At 36.2% G+C, this 12,667-nt stretch overlaps 1 protein-coding gene across 1 annotated transcript in view; it reads left to right on the top strand.

Moving 5' to 3' along the window:
• The window catches only part of LOC127423733 (leucine-rich repeat transmembrane neuronal protein 4-like), a 39,182-nt gene extending 27,565 nt beyond the window's left edge, over positions 1 to 11,617 (top strand). The window contains exon 4 of the mRNA XM_051668271.1: positions 6,118 to 11,617. The gene's annotated coding sequence lies outside the window, so the exon portion shown is untranslated. The remainder of the gene's footprint in view (positions 1 to 6,117) is intronic.
• The last annotated feature ends 1,050 nt before the right edge of the window (positions 11,618 to 12,667 follow it).

Raw genomic sequence — 12,667 nt, 5'->3', positions numbered from 1 at the left:
AGAAAGTTTACATAGAAAAACAATAGAAAGAACATAGACAGACACAAAACGATTTTTTTTTTAAAGATGTTCAGTGTCTTAGTTTTCCCACAATCCAATAGACTGTCTTACTAAAGACTGTGAGTTTGTTTTATGCAACTGGCTTCCTATAGCCTTTTTAGCTAGTCAGACTAATTGTTAGACGAAGTCTTAAGTTAATGGCTATGTTTATGCAACCGGCCCCAGGTCTTAACTTAAGACTTAAGATATGACGTTTATTTAAAACGACCACCAGATCCCAAAACACCCACCTCTGCATAATTCACATGCTGCAGGCGGCGCAAATTGGAATCCAAATCGCAACATTTCACCACACCAGTTTTAAGAGTTTTTTTTTCAAGATGCCACTGTAAAAACCCATTCTGTTGTGTTCAACACATCTGTTGTGAGCTTTTCATTTTATCTTTTGCATTAGCAGCATGCATGAAATTACATGTTTCCTAATAACAGTTTAACAGCAGGCATGTTGTGCTTTGCATACTGCCAACATGACCTTAAATTATGTTTTTAAAAAGGCTTTATTTCGAAGTCCTTCTATAATATGCACTCCATGGTTGATCATGTTTTTTTTTTCTCGTGTGATATAGTATATTAGGAGCCTGCAAAAAAAAAGCCTAGTCCTTCAAGAGCAAGGATGGGTCTAGGCTCACCAGTTTGCCAACAGATGCATCAGCGAATAATCCAGCGCTTTGAAAACAATGTTCCCCAAATACAAATGAGAAGGATTTTGGGCATTTCACCATCTACAGTGCACAATATAGTTAAAAGATCCAAGGAATCCAGTCAAATATTGGTGTGTAAAGGGCAAGACTTTCTGAATGCGTGTGATCTCCGATCCCCAAGTCGTCACTGTCTTAAAAAACTGTCATTCGTCACCATGAGATGAGCTCGGGAATACTTTGGAATATTCTATTACAGTATGCTTTTAATATAGTACAGGCAACTGGTCTTATAGTATGAACGTTACTCTATATACATTTTCGCAAACTGACTTTTACGTGCCACTTTCTACGTTTTGCTGCAGTTTCCTGGTGAAATGAATACTAGAGATGCTACAAACTGTGCATTTTATTCATTGTCACACAAATCATGAGTACAATTGCTGATTATGACTTTATAAACACTTATTTTTCGCTCTATTACTCACCCTCCGTTATGTTATGAAACCAAGACACTTTTACTTTAATGCATGATTTGAAAAACAATACATTTGAACACATGTAGTTTCAGTTTAGCAAAAATGTTGCAATGCTCACATAAATTTCGTGAGATCAGGCTGAGTACAGGATGAATCGAATTTACAAATTACTCTTTTTGTTTTTATAAGCATTTTCCATACTGTCCCAACTTTTTCGGAATTGGGGTTGCAGTTGGCTCTGCATTTTAAGCTGGAAATGGAGAAAGATTAAAGAGCTATATCTTGGGGTGAGTTTAATGATTGAGCAATCTTATGGATATCTCATGCCAATATAATCTTAAAATAACGCTATTTTGTTGACAATTTTCTGGGCAAAAGAAAAAGCCAAGAACATAATGCCAAGAAGAAGAGTGCACAATTGTGTGGGTTTTTCAACAACAGTGGTTCAAGCTGTAGGAATGCCGAGGTGACTGAAGAAATGTTAACAGCAAGACGGAATAAAACTGTGCATTTCTTTCCTATTACCACCTTCTGCTACAAAAATAAGTGCAGTTTGAATAGCTAATAATGTTGGAGAGCATTGTTTAGAACTGTACTATGACCTTATTATAATGCAATATGCAGCACTTAAATGTTTAAGATGAATATATGTTACATAGTGAAATTAAGCTAAAATTGGATTAAAGAGAACATTTAAAAAAAATAAAAATAAAGTCTTACAGCGTTAAATCAGATGGTTACAGTTTAGATATAATAGTTAAAAATTTAGAAATATTTAGATGAAACCAGCATGCATACTACCTGAATGAGAGACAATGGAAGACAGAAAGAGAGAGAGAGAGAGAGAGAGAGAGAGAGAGAGAGAGAGAGAGAGAGAAAAGCACCATGTGTTGCCAAAGAGAGCAAGAGACCCAGAGAAAAAAGAACCCAGAGCATAAGTTACAATCCAATTTTATCCTCTCCTTGACCATGTGACCACTAATAGACCAGATACATTTAAACTGACCAATCCGCAGACCACCTTTAACCCCCACTGTATTCAAGTTGCGAATTTGCAGGGCCCTAATACACAAACACCTCAGCCAATAAGCTGATAGATCACTATCAGCACGCTCTGTATGTCTTAAAATGCAAGAGAACTGTTTTCACAAAAAAAAAAAAAAAAACGGGGGTTGCAGCACAGAAATGAATTATTTTGCTCATTTTTAACCCTACTATTGACTCTAACAGTGAGGATGAGCTTAGCTTTGAAGAGAAATTTGAAAGGACAATAAATAACATTTTATTTAGTTTTTAGAGTTATTTTATACAGTTGCAATCAAAATTATTCAACCCCCCTGACCAGCAATACATTCTGGTGATGTGAATTAAAACACATCAACTGAAACCTCAGTAAATAGTCAAAGTAAGTTTTTAATACACATTTGAGTGATTTTGAGAACAAAGAGTTCATTTTACCCAAATTTTAAAATAAAAAATAACTAATTCTCTCCACATATGTCATGTCAAAAATATTCAACCCCCAAAGTCAATCATTTGTGGAGCATCCTTTATCCTTAATAACAACAAATAAATGTTTCAGGTAAGTGTTCTCAGGCATTTCTCATGAGCAAAATCTTCCAGCTCATTGACATTCTTTGGTTTCTGTGCTGCCACTGCTTCCTTGAAATCCCAACAAAGGTTTGCAATGGGATTTTAATGATGGACTGAAAGGGCCATTTGAGGAAATTCCACGACCCATCCCTGAACCAGATTCAGGACAACTTGGATGTATCCTTGGTGTTATTGTCTTGCTGGAAAGTCCAGTGATCACCGAGCTTCAATTTACGCACTGAAGGCATCACATTTTTCATGCCAAAATGGCCTGATACCTGAAAGAATCCATGGTGTCAGTCACATAGTCTGGATAGCTGTTTCCTGCAGCCACAAAACACCCCAGAACATGCTTGACTGTGGGATTGTGTCATTCTTGTCATCACCTTGTCATCTTACTCCAGACGTACTGCTGACCCATGGGTCTAAAACTCATTTTCAGTTTCGTGTCATCCGTCTATAAAACCTTCTTCCAGGACTCCACAGGTCTTTCCTAATTACTTCTTGAATATTCAAGTCAGCATTTCCCCTGGTGAAGTTTTGCTTTCTTCCACACCCCAAGAAGGTTGCTGTTGTATCATATTTAAAAGATGTATGAATGGTGCTGCCAACTTTGTCTATTGAAAATTGAAGTGCCTTGGAAATGTACTTTTAGCCATGACATTTCATGTGTAATGAAATAATCTCCTCTATTAGCTTTTGAGACAGTTTATTTTTAATTGCATTTTTTGCATAGAAATACATTTTTGCTTACAACGCTAAACTTACATTTTAAAACTTAAATAAGTGCCATTGCAGATTGATGACTTAATTTTGTTTTAAAACAATTACTTGTGTAGCCTTACATATTTAAGAAACAGCTACATGCAATAGGGGTTGAATAATTATGACATGGCTGTATTTAAAAAAATATTAATCCTGCTATTTACAAATATTAGGTTATATATTCACACTATGACTTTGAATGTGTCTCTCAACTGATATAGATGCAATCTTTAAATGTTCTGGGTCATCAGAAAAGCTTACCTTTATAAATCCTTACTGTCTTGGGGGGGGGGGTTGAATAATTTCAATTGCAACTGTACAGTATGTAAAACAAATAGAATGTTTCCAATAAAAATTATTGGAACATTTTGTGAACCATACAGGTTTATAGGGTAAAAAAACAACAACATTTGAATACATTAATAATCAAAGATTAATGTTAAAATGTGCCTTTTTAGAAATGTCTTTGCTTACAACAACATATTTTGCTCAAACCTATACACTCACCGACCACTTTATTAGGAACACCTGTGCCTATTCATGCGATTATCTAATCAGCCAATTGTGTGGCAGCAGTGCAGTGCATAAAATCATGCAGATACGGGTCAGGAGCTTCAGTTAATGTTTTACATCAAACATCAGAATGGGGAAAAAATGTGTTCTCAGTGATTTGGAGCGTGGCATGATTGTTGGTGCCAGATGAGCTGGTATGAGTATTTCTGTAACTGCTGATCTCCTGGGATTTTCACACATAACAGTCTCTAGAATTTACTCAGAATGGTGCCAAAAACAAAAAACATCAAGTGAGCAGCAGTTCTGCGGACAGAAACGCCTTGTTGATGAGAGGTCTCAATGGACAGAAAGGCTATGGTAACTCAGATAACCACTCTTTACAATTGTAGTAGCTGAATAGCATCTCAGAATGCACAACATGTCGAACCTTGAAGCAAATCATCTACAACAGCAGAAGACATTGTTGGGCACTTTATTAGGACCTAGTGTTTCAAATAAAGTGGTTGGTGAGTGTATATTAATTTAAAAAAGTACATGCGTTTAATTGGAGGAGAAATTTAAACTTTGTGAGAAGCAACATTTAGTTTTTTGACCATTTTGGTATTTTTCCCAAATTAAAAAAGAAAATTGTCTTTATTTTTTTTTTTAGCTATTTTATACAGTATGTATAACAAATAGAATGGGAAATAATATTACTGGAACATTATGTGAACCATAGAGGGTTATAGGATAAAAAATCTTTTTAATATATTAATAATCAAAGATTAATGTTAAAATTTGCCTCTTTAGAAAATGATTTGCTTACAAAATATTGTATTTTGCTTAAGCTTATACAGTATATCCATTTAAGACCCACACAAATGTTTCAACTGTTGTTGTTGTTGTATTGAGATATTGTCATTATGGTAACTAAACAAGTGCTTTTACAAGTCTTTTAAAGGAATTGTTCACCCAAAAATGCTTTCATTATACTCTCATGTTGTTCCAAGCCTGTATGACTTTCTTTATTGCATGGAACACAAAAGGAGATGTTATGCAGAATGCTAGCCTCAGTCAACATTCAATTTCACCACACATTTTCCATACAATGAAAGTGAATGGTGACTGAGGCTAAAATAAATAATGACAGAAAGAAAAATTTGGGGTGAACTATCCCTTTAAGCACAAAATCATGCCTTCAACTTTTATGTTCAGTTCAGGACCAACTCAGATGTTTCAAAGCAATCCGTCCACTTTGAAGACATAAACGATGATTTATTCACAAGTCGATAATTACAACTCTCAGAGGAGCCCTACGATTTAGAGATTAGACCCCTGCTGCTTTTGTGTCTTCCTGGAATAGAATGAATATCACATAATCAGCTAACACTACACAATGAAAAATAGCATGTAAACTCCTCCGTTTGGCATATAATTACCCAAAAGATTGCTGTTGGCAGGATAAAAGGACATTTTTAACTGGGGACAAACAATATCAGTGTTTCTGAAGCAGACGCAGGTCTCCAACTCTGTAGACGCCTCTGATTTGTATACATGCGGTATCGCGAAATTAATGCAACATTAGAGTAAAACAAGAGTGCAAGGGTTCTTTACCAGAAGGGAACAATTTCATTTCATCTCCCCACAGTTGAATTAATATTTTTCAACTTAAAACGTGACAAGCTGTTCACAGCGTGGGTTACCCTCAACAGGAAGGCGAGCGGAAGGGAAACATGTTTAGTGAACCACTCACCTCGCGTGAACATCCCATTTAGAAGTTAATTGGAAAAAGACATGCTTTTTAAAATGTTCTTGGCTGCAGGAAAAGAGATACTGAATATACATTTGTGACAGCTAATTGATTCCTCAACGCGAGTCAAGGACTGCTAAGCTCGATTAAAAGTGAAAGATTGTTTACACAAGAAATATTATCTTAGGAACGCTATTAAACACATTTGAAAGCTAATTTGTTTGACTGTCTTCACTCTGGGAGTAAACAATAACATGCTTGCCAGATTTCAATTGTGTTCAAGAAGTGCTCACTACAAAGCCAATTTGTCGTCTGAACTTTTCTTGCTCTGTTTTTGCAGAATGCATACACATTCCCCCGACCGCTACCAGGGGCCTGGCTGGGAGACATACCTACAATTCACTGAGGACCGGCTTAAATAAAGTCCTTCCCGGATTTTGGTTTAAGCACTGAGAATTTTCCAACACAAAAGGACGGAATTAGGTTGGCGGCGCAAACACTCTCGGACTGAAACCCTTCATTTCTAACTCTCAAAAGTGGAGCATGTGGATATGCCAATGACACCCTGTCCTCGAACTGAATCAGTTTGGTAGTCAGTCACTTCAACAAACAATGATCGTCCCCTGCAATGGGGAGCTGAGCAGGGCTGCCAGACACAAATGGCAAATCCATCAGTAATGAACCAGCGAAACGTTTCTCGAAGCTGCCATTGTCGCTGTACGATAGCTACTACCTTCTCTCCCCATGCAATCTACGCCTACCATTCTCTCCTGTTCATCTCTTTTGTGTTGCATAGTGATGTGATAACTATTCATGTTGAAGCATTGGAAATGTCTCTCGTGATCAGTGGACGGTAATTGCTCAGTTGAGCTCAACCCACAGGGATGTTTCCTGGAGGACTGCACAACAATATAAGTTATTTTTGATGGCTGGGGAAAAATAATGCTGAGACTGTAACCTCCCCATGTGATTTGATTTCTGTCCTGACTGATGTCGGACAAACCACTGGAGATCTGAATTGTTGATATAATGTGTTTCTTGTGGATGTGCTTTTTTGTTTGTTTTCTGTTTTACAATGGACACTTTCCCTGGATTTTTTAGGAGTCGTTTCTCTTTGTTCGGGAAGAAAAGTTTGCAGGGTTGACTGTTTTTGAACAAGCACCTGCTATCATTATGTGATGATACAAAGATGTGGAGGATGGCGGAGACAGATTGCAAGACTTTAAAAACAATGAGATACATTGATGTTGTTTGGAACCCTTGCATCAGGATGCCATTTTTACATCCAACATTTAGTCACTGCTCAAGCAAACACGCACAAAGCAACTGGACATTTTCTTCTTCTTCTTCTTCTTCTTCTTCTTCTTCTTCTTTCGGCTGCTCCCGATGGGGATTGCCACAGCGGACCATCCCTGATCCGCATATTTGACTTGGCACAGGTTTTACACCAGATGCCCTTCCTCAACTGGACATTTTCTACTATCATAAAATTGTGCTGCAAACTTGGCATGACATTCTCTACCAGACAAAACTTTGGACACACCGACTCATTCTGTTTATTGATATTTTTTGCACTTTAGAAAAGTCACCAAAACTATGAATAAAACACAAACTGAAATATAGGAATTGTGCACTTAAAGGGATAGTTCACCCAAAAATGAAAATTATCTCATGATTTACTCATCCTCCTGACATCCCAGATAACTTTCTTTCTTCTGCAGAACACAAATTATGATTTTTAGAAGAATATTTCAGCTCTGTGGGTCCTCACAATTCCAGTGAATGGGTGCCAAAATGTTAAAGCTCCAAAATCCAAATAAAGGGAGCATAAAAGTAATTCATACAACTCCAGTGGTTAAATCAATGTTCAGACACGATATGATAAGTGTGAGTAAGAAACAGATCAATATCTGAATCATTTTTTGTCATAAATTCTCCTCCTTACCCATTAGGGGGCAATATGCATGAAGAATGTGAATCACCAAAAACAGAAGAAGGATAACGTGAAAGTGAAGTGGAGATTGACTGAGCTAGGAGGAAAATTTGTAGTAAAAAAAAAAAAAAAAGACTTAAATATTGATCTGTTTCCCACCCACGTGTATTATATCGCTTCTGAAGACATTGATTTAACCACTGGAGCTGTATGGATTACTTTTATGTTGCCCTTATGTGGATTGGCATGTGACTTTCAGATGTAAAACTGAAAGTGAAAGTGAAGATTTAGAGGGGGAAAAAAAGGACTTAAATATTGAATTTAATTAGTGTTTTATGCAGATATACAATTAGATTATAAAATATAAATATAAACACATCCAGATAAAGAAATAACTGCAGTAATATAATTGAAGCAACTATCTATAAAATTTGGATATCCTGCCATATAAATAATGCCAAATGGCAAAACCGTACCATAGACTAGAGGCTTAAGATCATGAGAAACAAATTCAGTCATGTGTGTCCAAACTTTTTACTTGTAGTGCAAAACAAGTTTTTTCAAAATCTTTTTAAATGTCACATCAGTATTTTCTTTGACGCATTTTAAACAGAAAAAAAGCCACAGGTAACAAGAGTGTTTTTGCATGAAAAATCAAACCAGTGTATCAATGTAGCTAAAAATGGGAGAATGGATGAATGAATGAGAGGAAATGGAACAGAAAGCCATTGAAAGGATTATGTCAAAATAAACACCCACCACCATCTGTCCAAGAAGCTCCTCTTGATTGTTGTGTAATCGTTATAATTACATTCATCATAACTGGTGAACATATATGCAGCTGTGTCTTCAGCCAGCAACAAGCAGAATTACAATTAAACCTGCCAAAGCAAAATACATGGTTTTGATACATTCCTAAATATTAATTTATGGTTAAAAAGAGACATTATTTTGAGTTGGAGGTATACAAACTGGTTGCAACATTTCTAGGTTGTTCTGGGTGGTTGCCAGGGCATTGCTATGTGGCTGCTTAATGTCCCAAGTCAAAAGAGTCCACCCCCAAGTCTTTTAATATGGTTTGGGTCCTTCCTTCAATGCAAGTCTATGGGCTTTTTTCTCCACCCTTTTTATCATCCACCATATGAACAATCGTAAGTCTGATTGCTTAGAAAAGTAATAGCACATCTCTCCTCAATAAGCCACATGATTTGAGGTATCATTCTTGTCTGCAGTACAAACAGTGCAGGGCAGTGCAAGTTAATTTGTACTGATTCCTTAGTCAGCATCACTATTGATAAGATATATAGAAAACTATTTAGTTAAATCCAAATCTTGTGTCTTTTAGTGAGAAATGACCACCCTTAAAGTCTTATCAGATTCTTTTAGCGAGAAATGCATCTGCCAAGAATGCACAATTCATCAATGTCACTGGTCAGACTGTGGGGGTTTGTGCCTGGTGGCTTGTGCAGTTTAGTTTCTAACATGTCCCATCCTTTTGAAGAACATCGAGAATAATTCACAGAGCTCAGATTACCAGAAGAGCTTTCCACTGAAATTCATTGATTCTTCAGAAATCCTTAACTCAAAGGCATAATAAAAAGATCTAAATGATCTTCACAGATGCTAAATCATGCCATTTGGCCAGAAAAATAAGATGGAAAGTCTTCATACCAGTAAATTCCAAGAGGTCAAGGTTTGGCTGGTTAGCCTAGCAACTGCCATTGAGATGAAAGGGAATGCTAACGCTTAGCTTTCTCCAGGTATTATTGATCTCATTACTAATCTTCCTTTGAAAGCATTTGTCTCCCATTTGTTCTGATTAAATGATCTTTACTGTTTATCACTCAATACAAATTGACTGCAGCTCCCGAGTCTACTTCTCAGAATTTACAATGACCTTCGGTTTCTAAAGCAAAACAAGGCAGTAATGACGAGAATGCAGATGATGTAAAGCTTTTCCAAATGGCCTCTATTAGTTGAAGATGTTCAAGGTTTTCTATTAGTATCAATATGACTGCATTAAAGCAAGCTGAAAGTGGACCCAAACACATCCTTCGTATCATAGGTAATAAAAAAAATACAGTGGGGTTCAAAAGTCTAAGACCACATAAAAAATCTGGGATTTTTCCTGTTTAATTCTAAAGATAAGTCTTATGATTTAGAAACATTTTTCACAAAAAAAAAAAAAAAAAAAAAGAAGAAAAAAAAGAAGATTTATGATTTTGCACCAGGTAGGTCAGTAATCAAATGTAAGCAAATTTGTTAGAATGACCATGTTAACTCTTTGTGCAATTGTAACTATTTGTGCAAATGTCTAAAAACTTTTTAAAATCCACTTTTCACTAAAAATTGTATGTAAGAAATTTGTTATGAAAAGAAAACTGAATTAAATAAGGAAGCATTTTCATTAGTGGTTTCAGACTTCAAGACCCCATTCTAAGTCTGACAAGTAAACCTTTTCTATGTTGTGTTACAGTGTTGATATATATGCACAGTAACATCAGGAGACAGTTTGTTGCTAAGGTTGCTTTGAGGTTAACTGCACTGACAATCTGTGTTTGTGAGTGTTTGAAGAAATGCTGCTTCTCCTTATACTTTAATACCAGATACACACTGTGTGCATGAGTGCAAAGAAAACAGAATAATCCCTGTATTTGCACTCTTCACCCAAGTTATGCATGTAACACTTAGAAAACATTTAAGAGAATCAAATAGTCAGGTGTGAGAATCACAATGGCAGGAGAGATATCTGAGAGCTAGTTAAACAAATGTTCCAGATGCAATACAAGTTAAGCTCTATGAATTATGGATTACCATAGACAACAGTTTTGACCAGTCCCTCAGTTTGTAAAAACAAATTGAAATTGCATTTACAGCAATGCACTTACAATAGAAGTCTATGAGGCAAGTGTACAGGAGGGTTAAAAAGCAGAAATGTTGGGGGCCTGGGTAGCTCAGCGAGTATTGACCCTGACTACCACCTCTAGAGTCGCGAGTTCGAATCCAGGGTGTGCTGAGTGAATCCAGCCAGGTCTCCTAAGCAACCAAATTGGCCCGGTTGCTAGGGAGGGTAGAGTCACATGGGGTAACCTCCTCGTGGTCGCAATTAGTGGTTCTCGCTCTCAATGGGGCGCGTGGTAAGTTGTGCATGGATCGCGGAGAGTAGCATGAGGCTCCACATTCTGTGAGCAAAAATGTAAAGCTTGTATTTTTGTTTAAAATGCTTATATTCATTATTTTGCACAAAATGTGTTATGTGAGCTTTAAAGGGTGTTTTCTAACTTTCTGGTATCTTTGCACATATTGTGCACAAGTTACAAGGTTTACAGCCTTGACATGGTCATGACAAGAGTTAAAAGTATTGGATATAACTTTGCACAGACAAAGGCAGTAGTAGTAAATATTGATTCTATCACATTCATGGTTCAAGTCTTGTGGCTATACTTTCAAAACGATGTAATTTACCATTCTCTGTATAATGCCTTGCCCCCATATTCTTCCATTGTAAGTGCATTACCATAAACACATTTACAGTTTTTACAAATTGAGGGATGAATCCAAATGATCCGTGATAATCAACAGCATGTCATAGATGCTGCCCGTTAAGCTGAACTTGTTTTGAATTCTGAACATTCCTTTAAAAAGGATTATTTGTATGATATCTCATTGACCACACTGTGACAAAATCTATTTTTTGCATACATGTTGAGCATTCTTTGTTCATATTCAACACTAGACTCTGCCTTGCAGTGTTCATTCCATGCAAGCATAAGCAAAAGAACATGTCCATGTGTACAGACTTCTCTTTTACCTCTGATCCAGGAGTTGATATGTTGATATTTGTATTTTTAACTGTATCCTAAGTATGTATGTCGCTCCCTTTGTTTAGAAAAATAAATGAAATACTTAAAAAACCCACCTGAGTAACTGTGATTTGTCAAACCGAAAGGTTGTGGGATCAAATACCACAAAAGCCAAATTATTATCACCTTTGTTTCCTTGAGCTAAACTTATAACCTAAGTTTGCTCTAGGGGAATTAAAGCTGTAATAAGTGTACAGTACTTACTAATATAGGCATGGGAATCAACGTCTTTATGGGAATATTATAAAATACAGAATGGGGCTGATTTAACGACAACATTTCAGTACTTTTTTTTTTTTATTATTAAATGTTTTTATATTTATATTTATATAAATAAAAAATAGTTAATATTACATCATTAATAAAAAAAATAAAAGTATATATTAATTTTATTAATAAATTATATCTACACTGGCGGCCAAAAGTTTGGAATAATGTACAGATTTTGCTGTTTCGGAAGGAATTTGGTACTTTAATTCACCAAAGTGGCATTCAACTGATCACAAAGTATAGTCAGGACATTACTGATGTAAAAAACAGCACCATCACTATTTGAAAAAAGTCATTTTTAATTAAATCTAGACAGCAGCCATCACTCCAACACCTTATCCTTGAGTAATCATGCTAAATCGCTAATTTGGTACTAGAAAAATCACTTGCCATTATATCAAACACAGCTGAAAGCTATTTGGTTCGTTAAATGAAGCTTAACATTGTCTTTGTGTTTGTTTTTGAGTTGCCACAGTAAGCAATAGACTGGCATGTCTTAAGGTCAATATTAGGTCAAAAATGGCAAAAAAGAAACAGCTATCTCTAGAAACTCATCAGTCAATCATTGTTTTGAGGAATGAAGGCTATAAAATGCTTGAAATTGCCAAAAAACTGAAGATTTCATACAAAGGTGTACACTACAGTCTTCAAAGACAAAGGACAACTGGCTCTAACAAGGACAGAAAGAGATGTGGAAGGCCAGATGTACAACTAAACAAGAGGATAAGTACATCAGAGTCTCTAGTTTGAGAAATAGACACCTCACATGTCCTCAGCTGACAGCTTCATTGAATTCTACCCGCTCAACACCAGTTTCATGTACA

The sequence above is a fragment of the Myxocyprinus asiaticus genome, chromosome 33 (genome assembly GCF_019703515.2).
Source record: "Myxocyprinus asiaticus isolate MX2 ecotype Aquarium Trade chromosome 33, UBuf_Myxa_2, whole genome shotgun sequence".
Classification (NCBI taxonomy): domain Eukaryota; kingdom Metazoa; phylum Chordata; class Actinopteri; order Cypriniformes; family Catostomidae; genus Myxocyprinus; species Myxocyprinus asiaticus.
This window is presented reverse-complemented; position numbering and strand designations above follow the sequence as displayed.